General features: G+C 50.1%; 1 protein-coding gene across 11 annotated transcripts in view; it reads right to left on the bottom strand.

Annotated features, from left to right (window-relative positions):
• Nucleotides 1–17,788, bottom strand: part of OBSCN (obscurin, cytoskeletal calmodulin and titin-interacting RhoGEF) — a 3,169,051-nt gene that overhangs the window by 249,616 nt on the left and 2,901,647 nt on the right. The window lies entirely within an intron of this gene.

Genomic DNA, 17,788 nt, shown 5'->3' with positions numbered 1-17,788 from the left:
TGAGGTGCTATATGCTGCGCAATGGATACTAGGGGTCCTAGCAAAGGTGGCGCAGACAGAGGTTGATGAATCAATGCCCGAACGACCGTAGGAGCTAGGCCCTTAGAGTCAAGTGCCCCCATGTTGGAATTACTAATAATAGCACCACAGTACGATGTTTTTTTATTTTCCACAAGAGGAAAAAAAGTATTCAAATTTGCCTGTATTAAAACACTAGAAGGTGTAGTGCCTTCGCAACCAGCCGTTGCTCCAACACTGATGTGATCTTCTAGTACATTCTCCTCAATAGGTTTGAGCAAGGAAGAACCCATACCTTTCTTTGCTCTTTTTTGTGCTTTTTTAGACGATTTCAATTGAAGTGCCATTAAACTCTCTTCATTCAATTGACTGACATTGAGTTGAAAATCTTCATTTCCGATTTGAGAGGAGTTCAACATCGCATCTGTGTTATCACAGTTTTTGGCTGAGCATTGCAGAGAGGCAACTGCATTGCTAACGTTAGAGATAGAGGCACTATTCCTCTTGGATTTATTTCTCCGTTTCAATGCTCTCTGGTAGGATTCTTTCATTCTGCGCGATGGATAGTAACTATTTTTAGACACATCAATTGATTCTAAGGAGGTGGACTCCTCAAGTAGATTCGTAATCACTGAAGGGCTATCAGGAGGGGGCTCCGCAGAAGCAGAAGCCGGAACAGTTGTATCATTTTGGAATAATTCAGCCGAAAACAACTGAGATTTAAATAGAATCTGTTCAATTTGTAGGATTCTCTCGTGTTTAAGTTTCACCACTTCAACTACGTCAATCACTGGAGGATTTGATGTTAACGGCTCCAGTAAGTTAGGTTTGGCCACTGCATTAGCAAATGACGTTGGCATACCATTTAGCAGAAAGGTGACTTCGTCCGTTTGAGTGCATTGCGATGTCAAAGCCTGCATTGAAAGATTAGCGGGCAAGCTCCTCTTTACAAGCTCAGCCATCCGTTCTGGACAGGTTATATGGAATTTGTGACACGCTTCCTGAGCTAACATGAACCCTTCGATTTTGGAGAGTTTGATGGAGTTAGTTAGAATTGAGTCTTTGATGTCTTTTAGTAGCACATCAGTAAATCCATGTCCCTTATCAAGTAAATTTAGAATACGAGTAAGGACAGGAAAAGAATGGAGTTCTTGCTGTAACAGATGGGAAGAGTTTTCATTAGGCGGAATTGGAGACAATGAAGAATGAGGCGAAAGAGGAGCAGATGTAAACGCCTGTGCCGCATGTTTGTTAGAAGAATCATGAAAGGAAGGATCATCTAACTGTAGCTTCCTTTGGGGCTAAAATTCAGGAGTAGGTGAACTTGCTGTTTTGCTAGGCGCAAAAGGATCTCTCGAGTGGTTTCTAGATGTTGTTAGATGATTAATCGGAGCTATAGTTGAAAAAGGCAACAGATGAAAGTGCACTTGTTCACGCAGTCCACAGGACGCTGCCACAGGGGTAGAAGGACCTAACGAGAGGCTAATTCGTCTCTCGAGGGCAGCAATTAAACCAGGTGCAGGCAAAGAGGTGTCATCAATAGGAATATGAATATTGTCAGTCGCCTCCAAGAAGGCGTCTGACTCAATGGGCATGTCGTTGGCAATTTGTAATGTAAAGGGTGTGTTATCTTTTACCTCTAATATGGAAACCGATAGCTCGGTGACAGTGTGTTGATCAGTGGGTATTTGAAGAGGCAACTGCTCTACAGAGTTGAGCAAGGTAGCTGCTTGTGTAGAGACAGATAAAAAAGATTGCTGACCTGTTGCTATAGCATACGGTCCTTCCATTTTCACTTTTGGGAACGTCTTGTTCCCAAGATTTTTAACCGATTCCTTCAGCCGCTTACCGTTCCTTAGAGTAAGTGAAGTGGAATCCATAAAGCAGGCTCTAGTAATTATAATTAATCAGACAAAATAGCATCTTACCAATAAGATGTCTACAGACGGCCTAGAGTGTTATAAATCATACAAACAAATGCCTGAACATAGCTATAAGAGCTGCTTACGGCATCAAAATCAGGCTAATGATCAACCAAACAAGTCTTACCAAAAGGCAACAGATCTTACCAAAAATGAGAGACAGACACCACACACCGCGAACAGCAACAATCCTTTGCAGTGCTTTGCGGTGCGCAGCGCGGGTGCGCTGGAGCAATGTGCATTTAAATTTACCAGGAAGGGCGTTACCCAATGCGTGGGAGGCGTAACAAAGTCCCCAGCACCTTGAAAACAATGCAAGAGAAAGCAGATATTAAAGATTGCGCATGTAACGTTCACCATCCATTGTTCATTGTATATAGTTCATAGTCCATTATGCCTCAAGAGGAGAGGAGGAGGCACACTGCAATTCACCTGTTTCCTGCTCTGACGCAGGTCAGGCACGAAGCGGTGTCGCTCCAAAAGACTTCCTCCACGATCGGCACGATCAGCACGGCAGCTTGAATGAAGAGAGCGCCAGATTCCAGAAGGAAAAACAAGAAAGGTGAACAGCCACAACAGACTCCTCGAAACCAGTCGGCAGCACAGCAAACAGTCCTTTGCGGTGCTTCGTGGTGCGCAGCGCGGGTGCGCTGGAGCGATGTGTATTTAAATTTACCAGGAAGGGCGTTACTCAATGCGTGGGAGGCGTAACAAAGTTCCCAGAACCTGTTTCCTGCTCTGACGCAGGTCAGGCACGAAGCGGTGTCGCTCCAAAAGACTTCCTCCACGATCGGCACGATCAGCACGGCAGCTCGAATGAAGAGAGCGCCAGATTCCAGAAGGAAAAACAAGAAAGGTGAACAGCCACAACGGACTCCTTGAAACCAGTCAGCAGCACAGCAAAAAGTCCTTTGCGGTGCTTCGCGGTGCAGATTGACCTCTTAAACCAGGCTTGTTTTCATCCAATCACTTAGGGCCTTTTGCCTATAAATGAGGTGGTCTGCCACCCTTTCTTGTATTCACTATGGGGCCATCCAGGACTTAAGAAATAATATATTTGGGCCTGTTATGGGAGCGTTGATTCTTCCAAAGCCCTCAACCAAGGCAGAGGCAAACTCCCAGGGCACATTTGTGGTGACTCCTGCTGAGAACTAGCACATGTCACTTGCAATTCATCCCAGGCTGTGAGAGCAGAACCTGAAAGGTCTGACTCTGCCCGATAGACCATGCATTGGTTCTAACAGCATCTTGAGGTCCAGGACAGCCAGGATCCCTGCTTTCAACACATCAGACCGATGAAACCGCTTTTCAGTTGTGTTCACCATATTCAAACTCTGAACTGCTGCTGCTACACCTTTGAACCAGCTCATGGCCGCATTGTATCAGGTAGAGCATGCCACCTGTTCAATTCAAACAACCAGCTCGCAGCTGCGGGCAAACTCGAACCACTGCTTCCCGAACATCACATCGAACCATCAGGGTCTGCTGAAGATGCATCTATTCTAGTACTTGTCGAGACCTTATTTCTTCCTCTTTTCCAAAGCTCTCAGTCCTGTATCTCCAGCACCAAGATGCCTTTGGGGTATGTGCGCTATACAAATATGCTTGACATAACATAACAGGGTCACAGCTTTGAACCGCCAGAACTTAACTCGAACGCTGACTGTGACCTACACCAAGCACCCACTTCAAACCAACCCAATGGGACCGTGGTTATAGGGAGATAATTTGTCAGTATAGTGGGGTCCAGAGTTGGTTTTTGCTTCCTCCCTGATAAGTATCCAGAATGCTGCATCATTGCATTCTGTATTTCTCTGTCTTCCTCTTAAGGGGTGGGTTTTTGATAGTGTTTTTGAAAGTTAATTGTACAATTGATTTGTGCAATTACAGTATACATTTTTGTAGAACTTTGATTGGACACTATTTTATTCAGATTTGTTGGACTATTGCTATTTGCTTTGCTAGTGGCTCACATTCACACCCCTTCTGAGAGTATAGCCTCTCCTCAGTCCACATTACCACAAAAGGTGAAGGATGTATATCTTGTAGTTGTGCCTGTTTTACCTTTATGATTGGGATTACTTTGGTTTGTTAAAGTGCGGGGCTGAGTAAGCATATTAGGCACTACTACTCCTTGCACTCCTGCAGAGCAGAAGTCATTTCGACACATGCGTGCTGCACATCTGATTATTCCAGACCTACCCAGGTTACTGGGTCTCCCTCAGAGCTCCAGACTACAACACTTACCTTTTCCTGGCCCATGTATGATGAAGGGGACCAGGAGCAACAGATATTGTTCCCTCTTATGTCTTCCTCATTATGCATGATCCAGCACAGTGTGCACTACATCCTCACTCCTCAATCAGGCAGGAAGCAATGAATGTGATTAAACACAGTACTCCCTTCTTTTTCGTGCTGGAGTTAGATGATTCAAACGGACCAAGGACCAGTGCTTCTCCAGCCAAAAGGAGCCCAGCCAGGTCCAAACTGATTTGATTTTTTTGACCTTTAGCTCCAACTCAGGTTGCGCTCCATTGAGAGTATGTTTTTTCCTATATGGGGTCCAATCTTGCAGTGTGGGAATGTGCAGGAGAAAATGAGACAGCGGTCCTCCAGCCCACGGAGGCACCACAGATTCCCTGAAGGATCCTTCTTCTTCTTCTTAATTATCGGAGGTGTGGGCGGACCCACGCAGGCGCTTCCCCATCCTATAGGATGATGTGCACCGTACCCACTAATTATTATTTGGCTCCATTTAAGCTCACAACTCCTCCTACCTCCCCGTCTGCCTCACAAAATCCAACATCACACTACTCCTCCTCCTGCCTCTCTCCCCATCACCTCCCAGTATAGTCCTCCCACTCAGCTCAGCCACACCCAACGCAGTCAACCGAACCCTCATCAATTCCCTCTCTGCAACATGTCTTTCACACCTAATCAGAAAATGTCCCACCGTTTCAGGCACCCCACACACCGCACAGTCCCTTGATTCACACTTCCCTATTCGAAATAGACAGTCATTCAGCCCCACATGACCTATCCTCAAACGATTCAGCATCACCTCCTCCCCCCTCCTTCATTCTGAACTCCCTGCATCCACCTTCACCGACACTTTCCCACGAACACCGAACATCCACCTGCCCTTCACCCCATTCACCCACCTCTCCTGCCACTCATCCAGGACCCGTCTCACCATCACAGCCTTCACCTCATCCACACTCAAAGGCAACCTCACATCAATCGCTCCCCTCCTCATACCCTCACCCGCCGCCAGATCCACCAACTCATTTCCCAAAATGCCACTGTGACTGGGAACCCACGCCAACTCCAAATCCATACCCCCGCGCACACACCGATCAATCTTCACCCTAATGTGCAAAATCACATCCTTCCTATCACCATCCCCTGCCTCAATCGCCTATAACCCACTCAATGAATCTGAGAACACCACCACTTTCTCATACCCTAACTCACACACCCTATCAATCACCAATGCAATCGCTAAGGATCCTGCACTCCTCAGTTAGATTGTTTCAGGCTTTCCCTTACCCGGGCACAGCTTGTAGGTTCTTTTTCTTGGTGGCTGTGTACCTCCTGCCTCACAAGAGCACTGTGTTTCCAGACAGCATGTTCCTTCTTTTTCTTCTCTTCTATTGTTCAAGGGCACGCAGAAGATTGGTGTTAAGTGATGTCTAGGCTCAGCAACAGGTCCTGTACTAAGGGCCTCATGGTCCCCTAGGGCCTGCAAGTGACAGCAGCCAACTGAGGGCTTTCAGTCCCCTCAGCCTCTCTCCTGAGAAGTGCAAGAATTCTATTACATAAAATACACAGGGCTATGTCCATTGACCCTTGTTGCCAAGAGGTGGCTACAGTCCTGCCAGCAGAATTCAAAAGTTCTGTGTCCAAATTCCAATGGCCTCCCAAGACATTGCCAATTACACAGTAGCTGTCTCTTTACTTAAATTGGCAACCCTGTTTAAATGCATCTTTCACTCAAAAACAGTGGGATATAGATAATAAATCACAGCTTCTTTTTCCTCCGTTAGACTTATAAGGAATGCATTTCTTACTTTTGGTAAGGTTGTTTATAATACATTCTCCTCTCCCAGATTCCACATCTTAGATACTTCAAAGGCAGTTACAACTGGCACAGGAAAACCTTTCACTAGCAGGGAGCTAGGTGTGCCTTGGCACAACCCTCTTCGACAGTCTGCACCTTGGTTCTGGAAGTGACAGCGTCCACACTAGATATAGGGCCCACCATGCCATGCAACCGCAGTTCACCCCTTTTGCCCCTGTGGTAGGCAGCTGAGGTAACTTAGAACAAGAATAGCTCTCTCTATTCCTGAAGTATCTACAAAGTTCCTTTCATGCGGGGAACATAAGGAGGGAGATAGGAAAACAGTAGAAGGAGAATCCATCAGAAAGAACATTACCAGGGGTAACTCATTTTTTCTTCCCATGAATTGCATCCAAACATAGATTCCTCATCTTAGATACACTGCCATAGCAGTGAGACAAAACCTGTAGGAGAGAAGAGAGGCAGCAAAAGTAAATTTAAACCAGAACATTTTGCAGAAACAACCAGCCAAAACAAGTATCCTGTAAACCCCCAGAGTCAAAGGTTTGAAGTGAGGCCCAGCCAGGTAGACGTTTCTACGGCTGGGACATCTTTGTAGCACCAATGTGGCCACCAGACCCCTAGTAGAATGTGTTCTTAGACCTGTGGGCATGTTCGATCCTGCTAGCTTTCAGGACTCTAAATTGCAAAGAGCAATCCACCGAGAGACGGCTTGTTTTGTGACTGCTAATCCCTGCCTGTCTCCTGCAACCACCACAAATAACTGATCATCCTTCCTATAGTCTTTGGACCAAGCCATAAAGTAGTTTAGCGCTCTACTAAGATCAAAGCTATGGAAGCTTCCTTAGAGGAGTGAATAGGAGAAGAAAAGACTGGCAGACTAATCTTTTGATTCAGGTGGATTCCTTAAGCTCATTTGCTTTTTTGGCCATAGTAACAGAAACTAGAAAAATAACCTTATGGGTCAGAAGCCTGAATGTACGAAAATGAGGGGGTCTCAAAGGGCAAACCCATTAGACCAGTGACCATGTTAAGGTCCCTGGCTAGAACCACAATCTGTTTTAAGGGAAACAAATTAACTAGCCATCTTAAAAAACAGAATGGTAGGGATGGCAAAATAGGACCCTGGCTCCAGTAGCCTGTTGAACACTGAGATAGAAGCCAAATAACTAAAACAAAATGTAAAACTGAAGATTTTGAAAATGGAAGGGGTCTGGATTCTTCTGCCTGCGCCAGGCCCAAAAGTTCCGTCACCAGCAGCTTTGGTAGCCGTTTTTGTGCGGAAAGGCAAACCTTCAAGACCTCTTGCGGCAGGTCCCAATCCCTCTATTTCATCCTCTCAGCAGCCAAGAATGCTGGTTAAGTGCTGGTACTCGGGTAAAGGACTTGACCTCCAGATTGGGAGATAAGATCTGTTCTCTGTTAGAGAAGCCGAAGGAGGACAGAAGGTCATGTCGAGGAGATCCAAGTACCACAGACTCCAAGCCCAATCCGGGGCAATAAGGATCATTGTAGTGCCAAATATCCCTAGCCTCATAAGACCTTGCTGGATGATGGGATTTAGGAGATCATAGTCCCAGTTTACTAGGAATACCTCCTCCAGTGCCACTCGGAAGGGAAATTGCCTGGAGCAGAATAGCTTGCATTTCCTGATGGCACTGGAGACCTACCTGAAGGTGGAAGACTGCCACAAGAACCTCTTGGCACATCGCTCCCTTGTGGAAGACTGAGCTCTGCCTGCTCAGGGTGTCTGCCACCACATTCCCCTTTCCAGTGAGATCGACCAGTTATAGAACATGGTGTTCTACAAGGGCCAGGACTAAAGCTGCATCACTTCTCTGCCAAGAGGTAATGATCCCACACTCCCTCTCTCGTGCAAGTAATGCCTAGCCACTGTTTTCTTTATCAAGATCAAGCTTCTATTCCCCTGAATCGACGGTAGGCAGGCCTTCACAGTTTGTCCGATTGACTGCAGCTCTAAGAAATTGATGTGTAGTCTGCACTCATCTAAGTATCATACCCCATTCACTCTGAAGTCCCCAGATGCATGTCACAGCCTTTCAGGGAAGCATCTCTGACCACTGTTGTCTCTGCAAAATCGGCCAAAAGGATTTCCCTGCCTTCAAGTGGAGACCCTGTACTTAGGTGGAAAAGCCTTTCCCGAGCGAGTATCTAGGACTGCTCCAATGAAGTGGAGTGCTTGGGAAGAATTTTAGAAAGAAGCCCAGACTGTACAGTAGGTGGCAGTTGTGAGAAATTTGGGATGCCACCTGCTCTGGAGAGAGGGATCAGATCAGTCGGTCATCAAGGCAGGGAAAGACATCCATCTCTTCTCTCCTAACATGAGCCCCCACCACCAAAATCAATTTGTTGAAGCCCCTTGGGTGGATGTCAGATCGAAAGACAAAACAAGAAACTGATCATGTGTGCCACCTATCTCAAACCCACCTCAGCACATTCTGTGCCTTGTATGATGGGCACATGAAAATGCGTGCCCTGAAGACAAATACACTAGCCAGTCCTGGAAATCTGGGGCCTGAAGTATCTGCAAAAGGGTCACCTTTAACCTGCCATTCTTGAGGAGCGTGTGCAGGAGCCTTCAAGTGCAAGAAGGGATGTCCTCCTTGGGGTCCAGAGAATAGGACGGGTACCATCTTTCTCCACGCTCTGACAATGGAACCAGCTCTATAGCTAATTCCTCCAAAAGGCAACACATTTCATACAACAGTATGGAATCTGGCAAAATCAGATGCTGGTGCTTGAGGATGGTTTGAGGAGTTCCTGAGAAAGGGAAGGCAAAACTTCTGTGTGACTGTTTTTAATGCCCCAGCATCAGAAGTAGGGATATGCCATCCTTCCCAAAACAGTGAGACCCCCCCCCCCCTCCCACCTGTGGTTAGTATGCTGAATGCCCGTAAGCAGGTTTGGAGTGGCAGAAGAAGAGGGAACAGAAGCACTCTGTTTCTGGTTCTTTTGAGTTTCACAGCCCCTGCATGGGTGGGTATCTCAATAACATTCATAGTCAAATAAAGTGAAATGTCTAAATCCACAGCCTCTGGAAATGGAGGATTACGAGGAAGCAAAAGAAGATGTCAATGACTGTCATACTAGAGACTTTTCTGTCACTTTTGAGGCCTTACATTTTTCTAAGGACTCATCTGCCTTGTTTCCTAAGGGATGTGCCCCTTTGAAAAGCATGTCCAGGAGTTTTACTTGCATGTTTGGTGCATAATCCGACATCCTCACGCAAGAATGTTGTCTGATGACAGGTACCATGCCCATTGCCCTGGGGAATGCAATATGCAGTTTTCAAACCTGCAGGTCTTGACATGTGGCTTCCTTTCCATCTGACACCAATATGCTATCTCTGCCCCCAATCTCCCATTCCGATAGATGCTCTGCTGCCTCCGAGACACCTTTCCAAAGAACATATGTTTATTTGGCTAAAGCACAGAATGTGCTTATGGCTTTTGCACTCCCAGCCCTGGTGGGAGCGTCGAGAAGGAAGTCAACTTCAGCCTTGCAGTGGCTGCCTGTACCACAAGACATTGGGCCTCATTACACGTTGTCCGGTAAGGGAATACCGGTACCAGTAAAGAATTACCGGTACCAGTAATTTCCCAAGCCAATCACGACCCTGACCCACCGCTATTAGCGGACCCGGTAAGTACGGTGCCACTAATAGCGGCAAGGCTGTGGGCGCGCGACTCCCATGCCGGAAATAGCGCCATGGTGCTAATATCACGCCATCACAAGCCATGCGGACATGGCATTAGCGGCATGGAAAAGACCCCAAAACCCCTTACCGGCATGGCGCAAATAACGGCATCTAAAATCACCCATTAAGAGACCTGAGCAGTGTTCCCATCTGTCACAGATGGACACAATCAGCACAGGTGGAGGCAATGGAGACACGCAGCACAAAAGAGCACACCACACCCATTCCCACACCCCTTCCCACACCAAGATGGTCCCAATACCACCATCATGACATGGGCTTCAGTACATGATTGCAGTGCAGCACAAACAACAACAGGCCGCACCAGAGGTGACCCGTAACAGGTACCCATTCCTCACACCATACAGGCGATGCCAGCTATCCACTGAAGAGGTGGCTCCTAACCCCTGTACGGAACCCACAGAACCAACAGGAAGAGGACTACAATATTGCACATACCCGTACCCGCGTCGTGATAGAGCCGTTATTCGGCCTTCCAATGACAGTGCGCTGGTGCCTAAACGGCCTGGGTGAGGCTCTCCTGTACGGCCGTGACAAAGTGGCAAAGACAACCATGGCATGTGTAGAGCATCACAAAATGTGCATCTGATGGAATGTGCCTATGCCACTTGACATTGACATGCAACCACCAGATGAGGATGATGTGGATGGGGCTGAGTATGGGTGAAATGCTCCGGCAGGACATGCAAGAGGCGATGTCAAGGAGGCACACGATGTGCGTCAGCATCTGAATCAGGAATTTCATCAGGTACAAAGGTGAAATTACATGGATGGAGATGGGTATTGTTGCCCTGGTGCATGTTTTGAGGCCCACAAAGGACCCTGTCCACAATAAATGACACACACACAATGATGGAGACGACGCCTGGTTTTCGACTTCAGAACAGTGTATTGTGAACATGATGTGATAAAAATGTGCATGACCCCAACTTTGCAAACGCCCCTTCACCCCTCCCCCCACAACACCCCCAAGAACACCCTCTCCCCCCTCCCCCCACAACACCCCCAAAAACACTCTCTTCCCCCTCCCCCCACAACACCCCCAAAAACACCCTCTCCCCTCTCCCCCCACAACACCCCCATGTGAGCCTTATAGTGTCTATGTGTCCTGCTCAACATGTGCCACCTAGTCCTTGCTGGACCTAAGCCACAGGGCCCCCTCCACCATTGGGTGGTTGTGACGTGGGGCGCCTCAGGTTGCGCAGAGAGCGGTGCAGGGGCTTGGCTGCTGGGAACCCGAGGAGGAGTAGGTGCCTGGTTGATCCCGTTTTGGGGGTTGGTATTGCCGCTCCATGATGTCCCCAATACGGTTAATGGCTTGGCGGAGTTGGCACATTTCCTGGCAGATCCTGTTAGTGCAGGCCTCAATGGCCTCCCTTGTCTGGCCTGCATATTTGCTGAGGTCATCCCTCAGTCGGCCTGTCTCGGCCACATGCTGGGCGACCAGCGCAGTAATGTCTGCCTGCCTCCGGCTGATGGTTGCAAGGTCAGGTTGGGTGGTATGTGATGTTGGGCTGGCTGCTGCGTCCTGGTCCGTGCCTCCGGCGTCAGGTGAGGACACCTGAGGGCTCCATGCCCCTTCAACGGTGTGGGTGTCATGTGCTCCATGGCTACCTGATCTGGCCGTTGCCCTTGGACTTTCCGCAATGGAATGTGTCGGGCTGGGGGAATGGTTTTGTTCCAGAATGTCAATTGCGTCCTCCTCGTCAGTGAGCAGTGCGGTGGCTGCTGCCTCACCAGTTGAACTGGTGGCCGCGGAGTGCGTGCCCTCCGTGCGCATTTCACCTATGATGGGGCACACTGGCGTGGGTTCAGCAATAACAGCAGCCGTGCCCTCAAGCTGTGTGGAACTGGTGCTCCTGCTGCCTTTGGGCCTCTGCTGATGGACACTCCTCCCAGTTCCCCTAGAGGTGGTGGCGGTGTCACCTTTCTCATTCATCCTGGCCTTTTTGGCTGCTGGGGGGGGTACGTGTTGCAGTGCATGTGCCTTCAGTGTCTGTCGGTGATCCTGTAGAGGACAAAAATAGGGTATATCAACGTTAATGGTTCTAGGTGCCTTATGCAGAATGTTCACGTCATGCTGCTCTATGCATTGGGGCCTCTTTATCATTGATTCTAGTAATGGGGATGTCAGGTTGGTCATGCATGGATGGGTCTCTGTTGCACGTGCATATGGTGATGCATGCATGTATGTGTCTGGCTGGATCAATGGCCTGGTCATGGACACATATTTGGGGGACCCCTCACCCTTCACTGTGCATCGTTTGATGTATACACTCACCTCCATCGGATGAAATGGCCACACCATGCTCCATATCTCCGACTCCCTCTATGGATTCGAGTCCAATTGTGGAGGCACATGTCTCCTCCCACTCCTTCAGCTTCAAAGGGAAATCTGCGCCACCTCCTGTGGCCATTGCCAGGTTACGGTTGGCCGTTAGTATGTTCCGCACACGGACCCGGAGGTCGTCCCACCTCTTGCGGCAGTCCTTGATACTGCGGGTGGTAGTGCCCACCGCACTGACTTTGCGGGCAACTTCGGCCCAGATGGCCTTTTTCTTATTGATGGCCCCCGCCGCATATCATTGGCGATAACAACTTCAGCATTAGCTGCAAGTGTCCCGGTCAACATGATCTGCTCCTCATTTTTTTTTAAACTTTAGTTTTTATTTGCATTTTGATATAACAAACAACAAAAAGAACTGATCAACCCCCCTTGCTCCCCTGCCTTAGTATGCCCCCCGAACCCCTCCGACCCCCCCTTCCCGTGTCCATTCCAGTGACTTCTTCATGGGAGACTCCCTACATTGGCTCCATCTTCTGAGCCTCAAAGACGATGCGATTCGTGGCCGTGTCATCAGCTGACTCATTGCCGCCGCTCCCCAGGTCGTGGGGACCCAGCTCAGGGTGTCCTGTCTTTCGGGGCTAAACCTGTTCCCTTATGGTTGACACCTTTCCCTGCGTTCAATGAACGTCCCATCCCCAGGACTGCTGCACACAGTACCAGTCCGTGAGGAATGAGCTAGTGTCATTATTCACCATGGCGGTTCGTTTATCCATCAGAAACATGATTTTTACTTTTTTCAGCCAGTCCTCCTTGGATGGGGCTTCTGGACTCTTCCATTTCTGGGCCAGAGTGACCCTGTCCGCTCTCAGGATGGTTTCCCACATCCTTGGATATCGGTGAAGCTCCGATTCCTCCGGAGGGAGGCCCAGCAGCATCGTTAGGGGATCAAGTGGCAAACGGTCTTCTGTTACTTCCGCTATCCAGTCCCTCACCGACTCCCAGTAGGTCTGTACTTTCGGGCAGAGCCACCACATGTGGCCTCTGGATCCTATCTCCCACAACCTCTCGGGCACCTTGGTGAAACCCCTGCGAACATTTTTGACAGTTTTACAGGGTCTCTGTGCCACCCCTGTAATATCTTAAAGTTGTGCTCCATGGCCGAGGTGAAAAGGTTCCTGTGAAATGCTATCTTGAATATTTTGGCCCAGGCGTCCTCTGAAATTTCCTCGCCTGCCTGGTCGTTCCAGAACGAGCGGAAGCTCCTTCTTCCTTGTAAGTTGTAGGTATTTAATATTTTATACATACTAGACACCGCCCCCTTCCTGGAGGTCGCTGAGTCAAGGAGCTTCTCGAAGGGAGTCAACTGCCTCCTCAGGTTTGGGCCCCATGATTGATCGCAAAGGATGCCCTTCAGGCGGAGGTATTCGAAGATGGAAAGTGATCCTTGTCCGAGAGCATCTCTCAGGTCCTCGTAAAATAGGAATTCGCCTTCTCTGAACGTCTGCCCAGCCCACTCCAGTCCCCTGTCTGACCAGATCTGGGAGTGCCTGAACCCTTGCCCTCCCAGGTTGAGAGGATGGCCCCAGAGAGAGGACATCGGAGACGGCCATGTGGTGAGGTGTGCGGTGCGGGGGCCTGCTTTCAGATGTCCCAGAGGACTCCCAGGGTCGGGTGGGATCGTAGGTGTTTCGGGATCATCCTGCGTGGTGCCCATAGGAGGTCTCGGACCTTTAGGGGGTGGGCGTCCATATCCTCTAGATAAGACCAATACGTTCCCAGGCCCTCTTTCATGTGCTCCAGGAGGACGCGCAGTTGGGCCGCGCAGAAGTAAAGGTGAAAGTCCGGTAGCCCAAATCCCCCCTCCTCCCTTGGCAGAGTCAGCATGGCCCTTCCAGTTCTCGGGGTTTTCCCCTGCCGTACAAAGTCTCGTACCCCGTTCTGTAGGTCTCTGAAGCTCTGTGCTGGGACTTTAGTCGGGAGTGCTGTGAAGAGGTACAGGAGCCGTGGCAGTATGTTCATTTTGACTGCAGTCATCCGGCCGTACCAAGAAAGGATCATCTTCCCCCATCTCCTCAAATCTGAAGTGATCACCGCAATCATGGGGTCGTAATTGGCTGCTCCCAAGTTCGTTAGGTCCCTGGTGAGAAGTACCCCCAGATACCTTATGGAGACCTTCCCCACCTTAATCCCGTGAAACCTGTCCAGAGGGTCTAGCACTGGGTCTGTTGTTCTCATTGGGAGCATGACAGATTTTCCGGTGTTTATTTTTAGGCCGGAGAAGCGTCCAAATGCCGCTACCAGGGCCAGGAAGGGGGGAGCGAGGAGCCCGGGTCCACCAGGTAGGTCAGGACATCATCCCCAAACAGGGAGAGCTTAAATTCGACTTCACCCCTTTTGATACCCTTGATATCCGGGTGGGCTCTGACCGCTATTGCCAACGCCTCCATCGTAAGGAAATATATCAGAGGAGAGAGTGGGCATCCCTGCCTCGTCCCTCGGGAGAGGGGCAATGATCCGGACAATATCCCATTCACCTGTACCCTTGCCGTTGGGGCTCTATAGAGAGCAGTTATCCAAAGCATGATGTGAGTTCCAAAGCCCATCCTGCGGAGGAGGAGTTCCATATAGCGCCACTCCACCCTGTCGAAGGCCTTCTCCGAGTCCAAGGAGAGGACACATGCGTCCAGCTCCGACGACTGCGCGAAGTGGACCGGGTCTATTGTTTTGCGGATGTGGTCTGACCCCTGCCTTCCTTTGATAAAGCCCACCTAATCCCCGTGGACTAACTTCGGCATTATACCCTCCAGCCACCTCCCCACCACCTTGGCCAAGATCTTAACATCAATGTTTAATAGTGATATGGGGCGATAGGAGGAACACTCATCTGGGTCCCTTCCTTCTTTGGGCAAAACCGCTATCACGGCCCCCATCATGGACTCAGGGAGGATGTCCCCCTCTAGCGCCGCGTTGAAGACCCTCGCTAGGTATGGGGCCAGAGAAGAGCGAAATCTCTTGTAAAAGAGAACTGTGAAGCCGTCCTCACCCAGGGAAGTTCCCACCTTCATCCCACTAATCACCTTGTCCACCTCGTCCTCGGTTATCGGGCCCTCCAGCCCCTCTGACATCTCCCTCAAGAGGGATGGAATCTGTATGGAGTTCAGAAAGTTTTCTATCTGGGTGTCGTCCCCATCGTATTCGGATGAGTAGAGGGTTCTGTAATATTGGCGGAAAGCCTCTCCTATATGGGGAGAGTCACAGCCAAGGAGCCCCTGGGCGTCCCTCACCTCCTTTACCCGCCTGCTTCTCTGGACCTCCCTCAACTTCCAGGCTAGGATCCTATCCGCCTTGTCCCCTTTCTCATAATATTTTTGTTTAACCATTTGAAGGCTCCTCTCCTTCTTGTGTAGGAGTAGATCTTTTAGCTGGAGCCTATAGTCCTCGAGTGCAGCCACCCCGTCGCGCTCTAGGGGTTGTGCCGGGGATCCACCCGGTTGGAGGCGGGCTATTTTTTCTCGCAGGGCTTTCTCCTGGACCTCTCTCTCCCTCTTCTTCAGAGCGCCTATTTTTATCAGGACCCCTCGTAGGGTTGCCTTGAAGGCGTCCCAGAGCATATGTGTGGCCACCTCCCCGTTATCATTAAGCTCAAAGAACTCTGTTATGGAGTCCAAGACCTCCTGAGCAATGACCTCATCCCTTAACAGGGCATCGTTGCATTTCCAGCTCCCTCTGCTTTCCCTGCTCCAACCCATTGCGATGGTGACTCGGGCCATGTCGTGGTCTGACCAGGGGACTGGGTCTATCCTGTAGCCTGCTACATACGGACGAAGAATTTCGTCCATTAAAATGTAGTCTATCCTGGAGAACGAGTTATGTATGGCTGAGTAGTAGGTAAAGGAGGGGATCCCTGTTCTGGGGGTCGGGATTGCATCCATCAGGCCCAGGTCCTCATTCACTCTCCGAAAGCTCTAAGCCATGGCCTCTTCTGTGGGCCTGGGGTTTGGGGGGCCTATCCGCTTCCTATCTATGAAGGGGTCTAGGACCATGTTGAAGTCACCCCCCACCACCGGCAGACCTTGCGTGAATAGCCTGAGCTTGTCCCTAACTTCCTCCCAGAATTGGGCCTGGCCCTCGTTCGGGCCATACACCACTGCCAGGGTGAGGGGGGACCCCTGTAGGGAGCACCGTATCAACAGGTAACGGCCTTCGGGATCCTTCAAGATCGCCTCCTTCTCAAACCCTACGTTCCTTCCTTTCAATACGGCCACCCCCCTTTTCTTAGTCTCGTGGGATGCATGGAAGACCTCCTCGATTCCTCCCCCCCGCAGCCTGGGTTCTTTCCCCCTTGCCCAGTGTGTTTCTTGTACAAATAGTAGGTCTAGTTTCGCCCGCTTGAACTCTCTGCAAATCAGTGATCTTTTCGTGGGGGTGTTCAGCCCCCGCACATTCAGGGTACCCACTCCCAGGGCCGGGCGGCTGTCAGCCATAATCAATGTTTCCTGCCCTGATGGTCAACAACTTTGCATCAATTCTCCCTTCTCGCTCCCCTTGGTTCACCGGTTGGACACTATTTGAATGTTCACCCAACTGCCCCCCAAACCCTTTCCCAAACAAACAAACCCCAACTAGTCCGTAACCCCCCACCCCCTGCCCCGGCGTCCAGCCAGATAGTTCCGCCATTACTGGCATTTTGGCCGGACCACCAGTCTGCCCCTCTCGGCCAGGGGATCATTGCAAATCCCCTTCTTATGAGCCCCCCTACCCCCGATTTCGTCCCCGCAATTGCCCCCACTTTACTTGCTGTTCCGTGGGATTCTGGCTTCAATCTTGCCTTCAGATGTTCCCCGGATTACCACCCTGTAGGTAGTCAGCTAACTTCGGTCGTCCCAGAAGACCACACTTTCGCACCAGTGCTGGCTGGGACCCCTTGGCGATCCTCCCTCTGAGTCATTCCGCTCTGCCTCCTTCACTGGTGAGGGTGTGCTCATTTTCCTAAATTTCCGTCCCCCAGATTTCTTCCTTCTTTCACCCGACGGGCCCGGACCGTTGGCTCCGCCCGTAGCCAGCCCTGATGGCCCCCTTTGAGGGGGTGAATCCACCACGTAATCCTGAATGGCTCCCTTGATGTCTTCCTCCGTGATCAACGTCGTCCGTTGGCCCTGGTATTCGAAGGTCAGGGAGAAGGGGTAGCCCCATCTGTATCGCACTCCCTTCTCTTTCAGCAGCTGTGTGAGGGGGCGGCACATCCTGCGTTTGGATAGTGTGTATGCGGAGAGGTCTTGAAAGATGGAGACCTGGGAGTTGTTGTACGTGATCTCTTGGGCTCTCCTGGCTGCTTCCAGGACCCGTGTCTTCTCCAGATAGTAGTGGAACCGGACCAGAATCGATCGGGGACCTCCTGCTCGTCCTCCCGCTCTGTGTACCCGATCAAATGTGAGTTCTGCGGTCATCTCTTCTTCAAAGAGGAGGGCGATTATGTTCTGCACCATTCGGGTGAGCTCTCTTTCCGTTTCCCCGTCCACCTCCGGGACCCCAAAAAACCTGAGGTTGTTTCTCCGTTCCCTGTTCTCAAAATCGTCCATTTGTCTCGACCTCTCTTCCTCCTTCTTTTCAAGGGTGGATAACCTCATATTTGTCTCTATCTCTAGGGTAGCTGAAGAAGATTGATTGGATTCGACCTGAAGGAGTCTGTCCTCAACTTTGTCAACCCGTTGGTCCATCTTTTCAAACTTTTGAGCAATGTC

Source organism: Ambystoma mexicanum, chromosome 2q, assembly GCF_040938575.1.
Source record: "Ambystoma mexicanum isolate Mex_15411 chromosome 2q, UKY_AmexF1_1, whole genome shotgun sequence".
In the NCBI taxonomy this organism is placed as follows: domain Eukaryota; kingdom Metazoa; phylum Chordata; class Amphibia; order Caudata; family Ambystomatidae; genus Ambystoma; species Ambystoma mexicanum.
This window is presented reverse-complemented; position numbering and strand designations above follow the sequence as displayed.